We start from the raw sequence: 14,584 nt of genomic DNA, 5'->3' as shown, positions 1-14,584 counted from the left end.
GTTCTTTAAATTCAAGCTGCTGATCAACTGAAATCTTCATCCCTGGAGGTCCCACAGTATTATGACAGCAGCTATCATGTCCATCCAGTCAAAATGAAAGGCAGGAGAAAATAAACCCCATAATCTTTGCTCCAAATTAACTTTCAACTTCATTTGGAGGGGAAAAAATAGGGAAGAACTACTCCCTTAATTACAGACTTTCTTTCTTTCTAATTAACCAGAATAATTGAAGCATGACTTCTTAAAAGCCTCTTGCCTAACATCTCCCACAGTGGAAGCTTTTTGCTATCTGCCAAACAGTATTAAGTCTTGAAAAACTTCTGGCTGGATAATCTGCTGGCTAATACTACTGCACAGGGTACATAGTATCTTTCTTAAAAGCCCTCGTGACTTGAAAAAGTATAATTAAAGTTCTGTTGGTTTTTCAACTCTGATTCTTCCAAATAGAATAACTAGAGATTGCAAAAGAGAAAATTTTGTCTCTTGATAATTTGAGATTCATAGAAGTACTATTTAAAATCTGCTCTCTTTATGGCTTTTATACATTTTTTTAAATCCAATATCAATGGTAATGCTTTTATTTAATAAAAGCTTCTTTTTTTTTTTTTTTTTTTAGGAACACATATTTCAGTCTCAGCATGGTTTTGCATCATTCTGTTAAGTAAAATGTAATAGTTCCATCCAGTGGTCTTCCCCAGCATTGCAGGACTGGGATCAGAAAGTAAAATGAGACATCTTTGCACCAAACTAATTGCAAAAACGACCTCAATGTCAATGGGAAGGGCAGAAGTGACTTACTGAACTCACACAGTGAGTGCTTAGTATTGTATCAGCATGATCAGATCACAGGTATATAATAGCTTTTATTTGTACAACACATCTGAAAGCAGATTTACCCCGTTACGAGTACTTCAAAATCACAATGCAAAATAAAAAAATTCACTTAATTTTATTAATAAGTATAAAAATTTCTACTTCCATGGTGTGAGATTATTAAGTAACTCAATGTCAAAAACCTATCTTCTCTTTTCTAATTTTCATAACATTCACCATCCAGAGGATCCAACTCACTATGCTAGAAAACACAAAAGCACAGACAAAGAGGCTCTCTCCTAGGAGCTCTCAGCATTGTTTATGTCCCTCAAATGTTTCAGCTGGAAGTGTCAATTCCAGATGTATTGGTCACAGTTGACTGACAGTAACTTCTGTAGCTCAGATACAACTGGGGGAAAAAAAAAAAGCAAAACCTTTTCTTATTGTCTGTCTGACCCACTGTTCCTTCAGCACTTGGGAAAAAAATGAACAAACATGTCAGTGGAGTCCACTTGGCATCTTAAATGACAGGGAAAATGTTTGTCATGTGAGTGCACACACAATGGTCACAGAAAGCATCAATGAATTTTACCAAATTGCCTACAAATGAGAAAGGCAGAGCAGGAGCTGGCAATAAGGTTCAGGTAGCACACTGCACATTTTGGTGTTGTGTTAGCAACTTTCACCACTGCATTCATAAATATTAGATTCTGTTAACTCTTTCTGGTGTTCTGGGTAACCTTCCTTTGACAGTGATGGTTTCTGCTCGCCCTGTTCCAGGTCATTAAGATCAGTCAAATTCACAAGACAGAGATCTTGACCTTGTCAGATCCAGTCATTCAAAAGACAGCTTCAGTTTGGGAAAAGCAGAATGTGAGCTGCTATTTTCACGTTCCCTATGCACTATGACAGGCACAGAGTCTTTGTTATTAAATAAGCATTATACTCCCACCCACAACTGGGCTTCTCTCCTTCAGCAGCCCATATGGTGCTGCTCATCTTTCCTCCCTCTCCTCCTCTTTTGCGCTGCTTCAAAATACTCAAGATCCAAGCACAGGATGAATTATGAACAAAGATTTCTTCACATTCCTTTCTCTATATAAGCCCTGCCACTAACTTAGAAGCCATTTCCCTATTCAAAGATCAGCAAGCAAAGTTCCCCAAGCAGCCTAACCCTGGCAGTGTTGCTTTCATATCAGGAGCAGTGACAGCAGCTGCTTGGCTTATAGGGCTGCAAACAATCCTCTTTCAGAAGAGAACCATCAAATGAACAGCACAGTCTGCCCCTGGATGCTCACTGCACCCCAGAGGCTTGCCACCATCCAAGATTTTACACTGGGGGTACAGCAAACTAAAACAAGGTAAAATTCAAGGCTGCTTGAAGTTCAGTGCAACTTTTTTGGTTTGAAAAATGTAGATTTGCCAAGTTCAGCCACTGGGAGGAGTGTATCAGTGCAGGCTTGAGCGGCAGGGAAATGGGCAAAGAGGCTGAATTGCTGAAGGAAAAACTGTACCACAAAAGCCATTAAAAAATGACTAACTGTTGTCTTCTCTAGAGTGGTCTGATTAAGATTTAAATAAATAAAAAACTATAGCTATACCAACAAATCCCTATCAACAAGGTGGAGCAGGTGGATTCTTGAAATTCAGAATTGCAGGAAGAACACCTTAGGACCTAAATTGTCCTAGCTGAAGTAGCTTCCCATGGGCTCAAAACTCCATTTCTTAGTTCATTCCAAACCCCTGGGGTCCCACAGCTCTGGGATCCAGGCACCAAGCAGCCTTTGCATTTCTCATCTTTGTGCATCCCTAGCCCAGTATTCTGGGCATTTGATGCTCTCACAACTACCTGTGACAGAAATAGCTCTGCCAAGCAGAGTATTAGGCACAGAGATATTAAAGTGACACCCACAAAGGGCACATTCATTAAAATGCTCAGAGCTGACAAGTCTAAGTGTTTAATCACCTAGACACAGCCCTGAAGATGGTCAAAAAGCAACAGAGACTTCAGCAAGCACTTGTCTGAGCAGGATTTTACCAGGAACCTCTAGTAAATGTGTTTGACCCCTCCAGATGTCAGCTTGCACATCTGTTTCAGCAACACTGCCCTACAGAAGTGAGCCTTTACCTGTAACCATGGACCTGGCTGTAAAACAAGGCACACAAACACCTCAAAAGCTTAGAAAGCATGAAGCCTTTAAACAGAGCTGGGGGAAGAAAGGGGACACACACACTTGCTAAATACTACCACTATCACTGGATGCAATTCAATAAAAATGAACTAAACTTGGAACTAAACTTGAAACAGAGATTAAAGCTGAGTATGTTTTCATTTGAAAAAGCCCCAAACCATAAAGCTCACTATCTTTACTCAATCTCACAGGCCAATGTGTATTTTTCAAATTCCTTTATATAAAAAGCACAACAGCTTTCATAGGCCTAACAGAGGGGGAAGCCAAAGGGCTTTCCTGAAGCAGCACCCTGGGAATAAGTGTAGGTGCACACAAGTAATAACAGGGGAGGAAAACCCTGGGCTCCAGCTGGCAAGACCAGCAAGCTTGCAGCTTCACCAGTTAGGATGCTGCATATAAATGTTGATGGTTTCATTTTAAATTTAACTTGCTACATTTTGGTAAATTTATCTAAAGGCTTCCCAATATGATTTTTGTTGATAAGTCAATAATGAATGAGCACTGTAAGGCAAAAAGCTGTATCAGGCAATGAGAATCACAGAGGAAGGTACCATTTTATCCAGGGTAGACCAGGTATTCCAAGATGCTCTTGGAATTCAGTGGGTTGAGCAGTTAACCTTTCTGTAACAAGCACCATAAATTAATTTTTTTCCTTGGATTTAAAAAAAATTCTTCCTGTCAACATCATGAAAAGTATTTTTGCAACAAATTCTCTCTGCATACTCAGGACTACTTCTAGACAGTTGCTCTAGTTATGACACTGAAAATTAATTTCTATTCATACTGATGTTTTGTGTTCATGCCTTAATTGTTTCATTTAACTAGTTCAGAAAAACTAAAAGTTTCACAGATCATTTTTTTACCTTCTTATCAAAACCTGAGTGAGCAGCCTACAAAAGATTAGAAATTGCCAGTGTGCTGTATTATAAATACATTGACATATAAATATCTACAAATTCATAACCTACTAGATTTGGGGAGCACTCATTTTTATTCCCTTTGAAAATGTGAAAGTCTAGATTATTTTCTTCTTTAAACAAAATTGAATATAACTAGTGTTAATAAACCCAAACAATAGTACACCAAAAACTATTACTTGAACCTGAGTTTATCCCTTCCACACCAAACAAGCAAGCACTAAAATTAGGAAACAAAAGTCCAAAATTTAATGTTGTATACCTCAAAAGAACAAAAAAAAAAAACCTGACAATTCTGACAGTGTCTTGGATGTCTCAGACTTGGCACTCTGGAAAGAGATGAAATATCTCATCTTGATCTCATTTCTCCTTTATTGCTTGCTTGTAAAAATAGATAAAACTTGCACAGCTCAAGGGTGTTGTGAAGGTAAATTAATTATTTTGAGAGCAGCTATTCAGATATTACAGTGATGAGCATCATGAAAAGCCCCTGAGGAAAAGAATCATTTTTTTCATGGTAAGGGTCTGAATAAAATGCAGGAAATGAGGCCTGAGGCCTCATGTTGTACAAAACAGTGAACATCTGTTCATTAAACAAACTCTGTCCATCCAAAAACCTGAATAAGGCAAGAATAGTTTGGAACAAAAATAGCATGGGATAACATAATTAAGAATGACTGTACAGCATGCAACTGGAGGCAAACTTCTGTTGCAAGAATCATTAACCATCCTTAGACTATAAACTCCTCGTTTCTCTGTGAATAATATTTTCATTACATGCAACATCCTTGTTTACTTCTTCAGAATTAAAACCAAATTCCACTTCCTTCATAACCAGTTTGTCCATTTATAAATGTTTGAAACTCTTGTACAACAAACAGATTGGGGGAGTAAATGGCAGCAGTTGCTGCCCTATGGGTTTTTGGGACAGAATTGGCCGGAATATTTTCACACATTTGCTGACAAAAAGAGTCAAGAATGGGGAGCATTGCTGCAGGAAACCAACATGCTCTTGTGGCAACAGACTTGTCAAACTACTCAACTCCCCCAAATCAACTTTGCCTTCTACCGCAAATCTCTATCAGTCCTAATTTTTTTACCCCCCGCCTCTCAAATCACAGTTTTCCAACCCTACGCACCCTATTAAAAGTTCAGGATCTCCTTCCAGTCTAAGCCTATCCCAGTCTTTTGACCTACTTAAGTTCTGAATCTTAAGATTGATAGTTCCTCTCCTGCATTCTTCAGGCTAGACACCTCATGTTCACCACTTTAACCTCCAGCAATAGCTGGGATTTTTTTCTAAGCCCCAGCTCACTTTGGTGCTTGCTCTGAGAATCAACACTCCCAGCCTCAATCACCAAGTGTTTCCATTTATCCACCTTGAAATCAAGACATGTTTTCTGTTTCCCCCCAAGTCCTGTGCCACCTGTGCCTGCATTACCTCCTTATCTCTTATGTCATCTGGCTGCCACTGTTTATTTCTATGTAGGATCTAATTCAGGATCTAATCCATTTCAAATTCATTTCCAACTCAGCTTTTCTTATCCCCTCTCTGGATGTTTCCTCCAGTTGGTATTTATGTGGAAAACTCACACAAGTTTTAAAGATAAACATCTTCCACCTCAGTGCTGAATCAACAATCACTGCACTATCTTCAATATTTATTAAAATATTTAACTTCATCTCTGAACTAACAAAAGAATAGAAAAAAATTTCTCCCCTTCTAAACATCTAAAAATACAAAATTAAGCTAAGAAGTTAAGCTTTCACAATGGAAACACGTTCAAATTCATGGGACTGTTTTACCAATACATATAAACCTGGATTTTGCTGATATTTTTTAATGAGCAAATACAGACCATAAAGTGATGCTATCCCAAATGTGGCTGGAAATGTCAGAGCAGCAGGATTCACAGTACCTTATCCTTGCATGATGCTAAGCCAGGCCTGAGAAGGAAGATGCTGCAGCATCTCCCCAGGTGTGCACTGCTGCCACTGAACCCCTGACCTTGTGCAAGCTGCCTCGAGGAGCTTCATGGGAGCAGCCAGCCCAGGTGAGAGCACCCTGCTCTACCTGGATGGGCACAGGCACTAGGCACTGTGCCAGGACCTTTTGCTAAAGCACACAAATCTCAGTGCTAAAAGCTGGTGGGAGCAGCAGGTTTTGAACTCAGCAGGCAGTGAGAAGGTCCTGGGAGGTCCTGGCCCTATGCTGACCCTCCCCCGTCCATCCTTCACTTCCCCAGTGCCTAAAGCCCATTTTCCAAATGAAACACCTCTTCTCTTTGAGTGGAAAAGCCTCCAGGAATCCACTCCAGGAGACAGCTGTACCTTCTCTATGCCCCTGCCTGGGGAAGGGGGGAAAATTCCTGCTGCTCATCATTGTCACACAGCTGTGACAGCCAGCAGCTCCCAAACAGAGCCCTGGGGAAAAACCAGAGCTCCCAGAGGAGTTTCAGAAGGTGCAGCAGAGGAGTGTTGATAGGGCATGGCAATGCCAGCTGCTGTCCTGCAGAAGCAACAGCAAGCACCACCTCCAGCAAACTCCTTCAGCTCTTCCTGAGCATTCCTGGATTTCGGAGGACTTAATCCGTGGTAGCATCAGGCATGACTAAATCAGATTAATATTGTGCTTCAGAGCATTCTAGCACCTGGCAAACAAACTTTGCACCTTTTAAAAGAAGAACCAAAATAATTCTTAAGTTATTTAAAGCATGACTTGGTACAGAAAATGAAGTCAAAGTAAGTAGATTTTACATTCTGCAACTCATACAAGTAAGGTGTTTCTGTCTTTAAATAATATAAAGAATTAATTTTTCAACTCAGATACATTAATCCCACATTTCTTTTCAGGATCTCAAGCCAAAACTTTTAAAAATACTCCTCTGTACTTGTGGAAATCAGCTTCAAGTGACCAAGTAATTTTGGTCAGGCATTTAACAGGACAGTGTGAAATGCAGGCAGATAGAGAAAAGTTTCAACAGGAGAAGTTAAGAAGAAAGACTGGGTTCACACAGCTTGCACTCAAAGTCCACAGAGACTTCTTTTATCACAAAATTAGTCCCCCTAAAAAAAATCTGAACCTCAACGTATATAGCAAGTTTTTACAGCAACAACCTCAATTTTCCTAACTCCAGACTTGGGTGGGTTTGGTCCTTTCCCCCCCTCCTGGAGAAGTATTCCTTTTCTAAAAAAAACTGGCTGAGAAAGCTGTCCTAATTAATATTCAGTTCAGTGATTAAGCACTCTCCCAAGTGACCTATATGTGTAATAGCATCAAGTACCACCTGCTCAAACTGTTGTTTTGCAGGGAAATATTAATCCCTTGTACCTTCTGTTACCAAGCTTGGATGCTGTCTGAAACTCAAACAGAATGATTCATTGCAGATGATTTGTAAACTCACTGAAATTTGTATAAAAATGTAGCAATCATGGACAAATAATTTGAAATAATGCACTGCAAAAGGCAGGTTACAGAACTTTAGATAACTTCTCCCAGTTGAAGTTCATTTCATATTATGTGATGTATAAAGTACAAATTATTTTTAAGTGGAAAACCATTTTTTCAGTTTTTTCTTTAAAGCAAACATTGCATATTTTCTACCAACAAGTGTAAAGAATAATAGTTCAATCAAATTGTGTCTGTTCTAAGAGGTGTCAAGATATTTCATAAAAACCTATTGTTTCAAGAGTGCTCATATAGAAAGCTGCACTTTATGTGTTTGAATTTGTAGCTAAAATACATGAATAATTATAGCATATATTCTATATGCACTGGGTAGAAAAAATCCTCATATTTCTGCCAACATCATACCTCTCGTGCAAACAAAATCTCATACTTCAAACATGCTTATGCTCTTGATGGCACACAAGTGGAAGGGAGAAAAGAAACAGATTCAGATAATTGGCAGCTCAACAAATCCAAAGGTCAACATCTGACTTCACTGACTTCAATTGGGAGTCTTCCTATTTCACACAAGTGTTTATTTTAAAAAAAGATCCTCACATCCTTTCTGTCTTTTGTCTACATATCTAAGAAACCTCTAGACCTCAGCTTGAGTAAATGTTGGTAAGCAACAGATCTTACAGAAGATCTGAAGGCAGGAAGTGAAACAGTTATGAGTAAAAAGGAAATTTTGCAAACCACCTAAGGAGTTCATAATGTAGAGAAAAAATACTGTCACTTCTTCAAAAGTATTCTTCATGTATTCCTAAATATTTGTGCAACAAAAAAGCTTTCCCTTGTCCTGTGTAAGCTGGGGGTCAAACAGAGGCAAATTAACTGTACCTAAATTATACATTAACAGAATTTTCCAGACCACAAGTTCTGAATATAGACTGAACAAATTCACAGCATAAAGCAACATATTCTAGAGTAAGAGAACATTTATTGCAATTAAATTAAAAAAAATAATAGCACCATAATTTCTAAGATGACTCTTATCATAATGAGAGGGGGCTGCAGGGCTCAAAAAAACCCCAGGCTATCCAGGGAACCTTGCAGGAGGGCTCAGTTTTGGGCTTAGAACTGCCAACAGCACCAATGTACCACAATAGGGAATACAGGCTCCTAAAATCTGTACCAATATCACTTCAGGTTCTCAGTTCACCTCTCCAAAATGGGGTGCACTGTACTTTGCCACCTTATGGGACAAAGCCTTAAATGTTTGTGATGGATTTTGGCATTACAGCATTGCATGCAGTGTAAGTACCTAAGCCTTGCTAATACCAGAGGACATGTTTTCTTTTCACAGCTTTATCTTTAAACAGCTAACCTTTGGGAATTGCTGATCAAAGCCAAACACCAAAATCTTGAAAAGCAGAACAAAAAAAAAAGCAAAGATTCTATGAATGCCTTAACTAACATTATCCTCCCACCATCCAACTAATGCATATTGACTTTTATGCTCATAGGGCTCTAAATTTGTGTGACTTTCATAGAGAAATATTGCAGCCTAGTTGCAAAACACACACACAATAAAATTGCCCAACAGATTTTTTGGAGCCATGCATTCAAATCCATTTTTATCATTTTGAACAGAAGCAACTGAATCAAATTAATGAGATGTATAAAGACTTCTTTTTGAAAGACATGAATGGGAACTACATAGACAGCTCTCAAAGGTTAATTGTAGCTAATTCTTTAACTATTCTGCCTTTTCTGACTCTGAATGGTGTAAAAGTATAAGGAAAGGCTCCCCCTTGCCAACATGGCAGAGGTAACTGATGGGATGAATTCTCTCAGCCATCCCCACTCCTTGCTGAGCAAATGGACAAACAGCTCATGAAATAACACTCATTTTTTTACTTTTGCTTATACCTGAGGCATTCAAGGTGAATCATGCCAGCTTCAGTTCAGCTAAATAGTATGTTTTAAACCACAGGTTAAAAAAAGTGGAGAAAAGGAAAAAAAAAAAAAAAGAGAAAAGGTTTAAAAAGAGACAATAAGATCCCTTACTGCCCCCAGTCATTCCTGCAAAAGGGACAGTGAGACCCAAATTTGTTCCAAGATACACTAAGATGTGGAGTTTAGGAATGCATTTCCTGTCATCTCAAAATAGACTTATTTTTGTGGATTTTTTTGCCCCTGAATGGTAGTAAAATATCCTCCAGCTACAGAAACAATAGACATTCTGATTTCTGTATTAATAGCTAGGCAAGTTTATACTCCAAGCAAATAACACCACAATATTTGAAGTCTCCAGGCAGTACCAGCTTATGGAAAAGGAGGAAGTCTTGATCTGAAGAAGCCTCCAAACAAATCACTATTGGAATATATTTTACCAACTGATTACCCATATGAACTGAAACTAAAGTATAAAAGAAAAAAAGTATTAATTATCTTTTCAGTCAGTTAAAATTAATTTTCTTCCCAAGGTACATAAAATATCTACTTTGAACTTTCAAACCTATTTCAGTAAAAACTAGAACTTGCAAAGTATGTATTTGATAGAACAGGATGAAAAGAGATTAAAAAGATCAGTTCTTATGTATCAGTTCATGCTGCTGCATTCTTAAAGAGTTTTGTCTGAAAAACTTATTACAACTCATAGTTACTAGCTATCTGCTAGTTTTTATCAATACTAATTCAAGCAAAAGGTTTTCCTTTCAATTACATTTTCCCTTCTCTGTACATTTCAAAGAGCCAAAATACAAGTAGTTCAGTTCTCAAATAAAACTTGAATGCTAAAATGGAAATTCCTGGAATATTTGCCACTGCTGATAACAAGACAGTTCTGCTCAAATATTTCTAGTGGCTCACCAGTTGTCACCAGGTGTATGAAAACCATTGCAGCTATTTAAAGGTCCATTACCTTATTCTTGTCCAATGCAGTTATTTATACATTTGCATTACCCACTGGAAAAGTACTGGCCTCTCTTAGGGATCACACTAAAAGCATCAAACTATACAACCAATTTTATCATTCTGAAGTACAATTTTGTTCCTATTCCAGTTTTAACAATGACTGTGGTAGAAGTATTTTTTATGATTGAGTCTATTCTACTGCTAGTGTCAACCTTTCCAATCCAGTAGTGAATTCTGAGCAAAGCACTCAGTAATGAAGTAACAAAAAAGCTTTTCCTCGCTCTCTGGCTTTCGTGGAATGCTGCAAACATTTTAGGAAAATAAGTGGTGCCATGAGAGTATTTCCCAAATGCAACCTGACACTGCAGAGCTGTATCAAACCCAACTGTGACTGCCTTGAATAAAAGCTGAAACTTCTTCAAAGCTCTCTACATTAAGAGGGGAAAGGAAAAAAAGAAGTCTGACAGTCACTAGCTGCTGTGAAGATACTACAAACATCATGTAGGACACAAGCTTAGAAGCACTGAAGAATGCTCCTTTCCTTACAGTTAATGCATGACAGCTTAATCTACCTGAAACCACAGCATATATTGCATATACAGGATATATGGAGCTGCACAAAGATGGATACACTCTAATGTTCCTCATATTCCTAGTGCCTCACAACAAAGACTACAAAGTTTAGATATGTAGACTTCACATAATATTTTCCTGTACAAAAAATTAATCCAATAAGAGGTCTTGAATTAATATATATATATAAAATAATTCCCCTGCAAAAAAATATCCAATGCCTCAGGAACACCTCCCCTGCCACAGGGCTTGTGCTTTAGTGCCACTGACATGGGTCAGCCACAAAACTGGTTGCTCTATTTCATCTATAAGCCTGCAATTTGAATTCATTTTATGCTGATAAATCCTAAGCTTTAATATGCTAAATCATGTACATTAAATGCAAGGGAAGCCACTGTGACAATCTATCAAAATTCTTTCAACTCAAGGCCACAAAAGTAACCCCATTTTCATACTGTAATAACTTTACAGTGACTCTGAGTGACTATTAACTAAGTGAAGTCAACAAAAGGACTCAATTTCATGGTATGTTTCCATACCTGACAGAGAATCATTAGGATTATTCAATAAAGTGGTTATCCCTTATTCCTCCCTTTTCTAAAAGGAGGTCTTGAAAATAAAAATGACTCAGTTGCTTCAGTTTCATGATTGTAAATAAAAAATTATCAGGTTGAAACAAAAAATAATAAACTTATAGGAAAACATTTTGGTATGAAAACATCTATTTTTAGCTTTCCCTCCAGTTCCTACCCCTTTGTAATGCACCATTTTCATAACATTTTTTTACATTCCAAGCACTGGAACACATATAACTATGACAAAAATGAAGGTAAAACAAACATTCAGTGTTCAGTGTAGCTTTTTCCACCAGAAACACACCAGAACACAAAGAGAAGAGGTAACTTCCAGACAAATATATTCATGCTGTAACCCACAGTATAACATGGCACTTGCCAGTTAATAGAACCTCCCTCCGTGCCTTATTTCAACTCTACATTCATTTCATGAAGTCCATATCTAATTCAGTAAATGAAGAGCCCAAATAATGCATCACCTTTCCTTGCTGACAATCAGTTTTCATTTCCCAAATTGTCTGGACCACTTGCTGTGCAGCGAATGCTGACCTTTTCCATTTTCCCTCTTTCTGCAAAGGAAGCAAAAACTCCTCCTCCAACATCAGGAGGAACCAGTGCATCACAACATTGAGCACTCAGCTGCTACAGATCCCTTTTTTCATCAAGTGTCAGGAGAAAACTGTTTGCCTGAGACAGGAGAACTAATTCAAGCCAGCATAAGCCATTTTACAATCAATTAGCCTGCACAGTTGGATTTATGCAGCTATTTCTCTCAGGGCTTCTAAACATTTAGCCACCACTTCAGTCTGAGCACCTGCCCCTATAAAACCAACAACACCTGAGCAGTGCAGGGGTCCCAGAGCCACATTTACTGTGTGACTGCAGTGGACCAGCCACTCACTCAGAGGCACCAAGCCCTGCTCATCATGTTTACTATTAGCAGCACAATTTGGTTTGACTTCACCAGAGCAGGGGTCAAAGCAGGTGCTGTGCAAACTTCCCAGCACCCAAGGTGATCTTCAGAGGATGTGCTTTTAAATTGCAAAGTATTTTGATCACAACACACACTAAATGGAACAAGTTTTATCATTCCTAAAGCAACCCTCGAGCATCACTCATCACAGCTATAAAGACCCATTTTCCACTTTAATCTAAAATTCCAGGTAATGCACATATTAGAAGTGCATTAAAATGCTCTTAACCTGATTGGATTTTTAAAGGGGATGCAAGGTGAATAAATGGGTAAAATGTGTTACAAAGAAGTCTGAAAATTCAAATTCCAGTTTTTGAATTATTTATGGAAAGTAGTACAGCAAATAAGTGGAGTAGCATTTCTTTCAGCAAATAAGTGGAGTAGCATTTCTTTCTAACTTGCAAAATTCATCTCATTGGCAATTTTCACAACTCAAGTCCAAGCCTACCTTTCCATCAAAGAAACTCTTGACACAAACTTCCCATGGCTCTGATGCTGAACAAAAGACCATTTCTCACACAAAACAACGTCCTTTTGTTTTGCATTAGAGTTGGGGAAAGGGGGAAAGAGGTCCCCCACATTACAACCAAGGCCAGAGGCTGCATCACTGCAGTCACCAAAAGAGAAAACCCCAAGAGGTATCACAGGCCATTGGGAAGGCAAATTCCCTAAAAATCCTTGGGGGTTTATGTCAGGTGCAATAGTTTCTAGCAGAGCTTTCAAGGCCTCCACTTGCTCTGCTGATGAAAATTAAGAATTTGTATTGCGAGAAATTATTTCAGCCTTTTTCAAAAACTGGATCTTTCTGGTTTCTGAAATAATACTTATGTAACACCTCTCTAGAAAAACAATTTTAAGCAACTTACTACCTAAAAATACCATTATTCATTTAAAGAAAAAAAAAAGGCCTTGCTTAAAATTTACTTTATAACACCATACTTAGTATTTATTGCAAAAAAAGTTTTGTAAAGCTCTTTATCTGGAAAAGTAGGCACACAAACTAAGTTCTGCATTTTGCTCCCAAGACTTGTAAAGCCTTTCTTTGGAAAAAGGACACATTAAAAAAATGGATTAAAATTGTGTTAATTTTTTCATCAAGTAACACAATAAACTCCCTTTAAGCTATACTTAAATGCAAGTACAACCAGGTCCTCAGATATTTAAGATTTTTTTAAGTTCACTGCAGCCATATTCTGAATTGATCATGAGTTGAGTCCTTTTCCATTAGTTTCTGCTATCAGCTCCAGTCTCCTAAGACCACATTATAGCTACTAAAACAAGATTTACATAGCATGATACATCAGGATTCAATGTGTGGAGAGAGAATAAGTGGAAAAATAATACAAGATATGAGAAATATGGGTTCAATTCTCCTCAACAATAGTTTTTGTTCTGCTCAAAGATAAGAAACTCCACTGGACTGCTTTATTGTGCACGTGGATGCATAGAAGACCATTTTCTACTGTATTTCAAACAGAAAGGATCTATGGACCACAGCAAGAGAGAGAGGACACCCCAGGGAAATGCTTTAGAAATTACTGTGTATTGTCAGTTAGTGCAACAAGCTAAGTAAAAGCTAAGTTAAATAAATGGATTTTCAATGTTTGTGGCTAGAGGCTTCTGAATCAGAATACCTCAGTAATTAGCTCAGATGAAATTTAATTACTCTTAGAATTACCAATGTCTTCATTAGTAACTGGCCCTTTGGTATGGATTATCACATAAATCTTTTCCCATACCATCTCTAATTGAAAGTAAACAAAGCAAAGCCTGGTGTAAACCCAGTCAACATACACAAATTAGGGCAGTATTTATGCTAGATCTCATTTTCTCTGAGCTCCAATACCCATTTCCAGTGCCTCACAAAGAATCAAACATGACAGTAATGCTTGGCTGGTCCCCTGCCAAAAGCCTCCACGGTGACTCCCTGCCCAACTTCAGGATATAAATGGATAGAGCAGATCCTCCCTCTCTGAACCTGAGGCAGCCACTTTGCCCTAATCACAGGCTTTGTGTTATGAATTAAACATCAAGACACGTTTGCCTGTGACCAAGAGAGCTTGGGAAGCTCCAGGGCGGAGCAGTGGGGCAGGTGTGTCCCTGCCCTAGAGTGCCACAGCCCAAGGGAAAGCCCAGGCACAGGGAGATGTCCTGCTGGGAAGCTGGTCACCCTGGCAGCTAAGCCACACAGCATTGATCTCCTCATGGAGTGGAGTTTCACACTGCTGACACAT

The sequence above is a fragment of the Molothrus ater genome, chromosome 2, assembly GCF_012460135.2.
Source record: "Molothrus ater isolate BHLD 08-10-18 breed brown headed cowbird chromosome 2, BPBGC_Mater_1.1, whole genome shotgun sequence".
Lineage (NCBI taxonomy): Eukaryota > Metazoa > Chordata > Aves > Passeriformes > Icteridae > Molothrus > Molothrus ater.
Note: the sequence above shows the minus strand (reverse complement) of the source record.